This window comes from Acyrthosiphon pisum, chromosome A1 (genome assembly GCF_005508785.2).
Source record: "Acyrthosiphon pisum isolate AL4f chromosome A1, pea_aphid_22Mar2018_4r6ur, whole genome shotgun sequence".
NCBI lineage: Eukaryota > Metazoa > Arthropoda > Insecta > Hemiptera > Aphididae > Acyrthosiphon > Acyrthosiphon pisum.
In genome coordinates this window covers 138,435,486-138,437,835 of record NC_042494.1, presented here as the reverse complement: position 1 = coordinate 138,437,835, position 2,350 = coordinate 138,435,486, and positions in this window count along the sequence as shown.

The following is a 2,350-nucleotide window of genomic DNA, read 5'->3' as shown; positions in this document are numbered from 1 at the left end:
TTTTCATTTTACATTGATTAAATTCATATGCGCCATACCGGCGAGGGAAACGCGCCATCGTCGGAGTGGCGCGTATGAAACGGGCCTTATCCACGGAATAGTTTTTATCTAGTTTAAATCCGATAATAAATAATAAGATGAGATCATAACATCGAGCGTCTGTCTACGTAGAACACGTGTATAGTTCGCAGTAATCCGTATGCGCCGCGACGCGACAGACGAGTTTCGAGTATAGATAGTGTTATAGATAGTATAGATACGTTTGTTCAAGTAAATACCCAGAACTAAAACTCCTGGTTTCAAAACTGTATACAATGTTTGGATCAACATATGTTTGTGAAGCCGCTTTTTCTAAGATGAACTTTATTAAAAACAATTTCAGATCTCGGTTAACAGATGAACATCTTAACGAGTTAATGCAAATCAGTTGCACTAACTTCACTCCAAATATTAGGAAGCTCGTGAAAACTAAAAAATATAACTTTTCACATTAAAAATGAAATATTTCAAGTATAATCTATTTTTTTTTGCAAATTCAATTTAAATAAATAAATATAAATACAAATTTAAAAATGTATATACCTATTTATTAATGTGTGTAAAATACAATTTGAATAAATAAATAAATATAAATACAAATTTAAAAAATGTTTATACCTACCTATTTATTAACGTGTGTAAAAGTCATTGAAACTGTTTGGACCGCGTAAAGTTTGGTAAGTTTCAAAACGGACCCCCATAGAAATTAGTTGGTGACCCCTGCCCTAAAGTAACAACTAGATTCACTTTCTTATCAGAAAAGATACTGTCGACGAAAATCCAAGCATTTTTACTGTCCTAAAAGGTGATGACAAACACAAAAAAAAATTGATAAAAAAAAAAAACATCATTGTAAAATCAATACATTCATCGCTCCGCTCAGAATCTAAGATGATAGAATTCCTAGAAAATGTTAATATAAAAATTTGTTAAAAATTGTAAGTCCATACAGTTATTTGTTATTGAATTACATAGGGCTGGAACAAAGTAATCAAATTGATTTTGTCAAAATCTGTTAAAAAAATTGTTTAAAAATTCTTATAAGACATACACACACAACTGTTTAACCAATATATTCATTGATCTGTTCAGAATTTAAAAATGCTTTTATTCTATTAAAATTAACTGATAAATGGAATAATTCATATTTTTTTATTTTATTTTATTTTAAAAATAACAGATAAATCCAAGTACTTACAAGAATTAATACATTCCGATTATCTACTCAATGATGATAGGTACATTAAAAATCTACTATTATACAGCAGAGCAACTTACCAGTGTTAAATTTGTTTTGTTTGCTATAATTCATAGTTTTGTGAAAAGACAACTTAAAAATTATCTACATAAGATAATAGATAATGCGTTGAACATTTATCTAGATAAGATGACAAATAATAGAATAACAAATTTCTCTAGATAAAAGATAAGATAACCTCTTTTTTATATAGATAAAAAACAGATAATTACAGAGTTTTTAGGTTTTTTAAGACCTTATAAATTCAATTATAATGTATGCACATATTTAAAATGTTTAAGTTAATATCATTTATTATTTTATATAAGAATCAGGGCCTTGCACTCGAATTAAGGGGGAACCCTAACACCCCTAAAATCCCTCAAAAACTCAAATATCCGAAACCCATATAACCCAAATGATTGTTTTCAAAACACCTGAATTAACCAAAACCCGAATAGGTGTAATAAACTTTCTTCTATAGACAATTCAAAATACAGTAATATTTTAATTGATATAGAATTACCTATTGACTATTTTATTTTATAAATTAATTAAAAAAACTTCATTAATAAAAAAAAAAAAAATGAAAATGAAAATACGTACGTAGATTTTCTAAAAAATAAAGAGAATTTATTAAATACAATAATAAAGGGCTGGTAAATACATTCTACCTTAATTATTTGCATAAAATATCGATAAATTATAAATATTATAATATTTCAGTAAATAGGTATGCAATTTAAATTAATATAATTCATTGTAGAACATTTAAATGATTCTATTTCGTAGCTACAATTTCAAGGCATTTTCTTAATATTAAGTATATGAGTCTTTGGAAATTATGATTGCTCTTTCATCGGAAAAATTTAAAATTTACAGAATATGACATTTAATTTTGTGGTTCACATTATAGGCTCGAATCCAGAGCACAGTTCAAGAAAGGGGCCAACAACACGTATATATATTTTTAAAAGTTTACTTTCATAGTTCACACGTGTTATGTTAGATTTTGAATCATCTGAAATTTAATTATACTATATTATAGATCAATATTAAACATAATTATTCAAT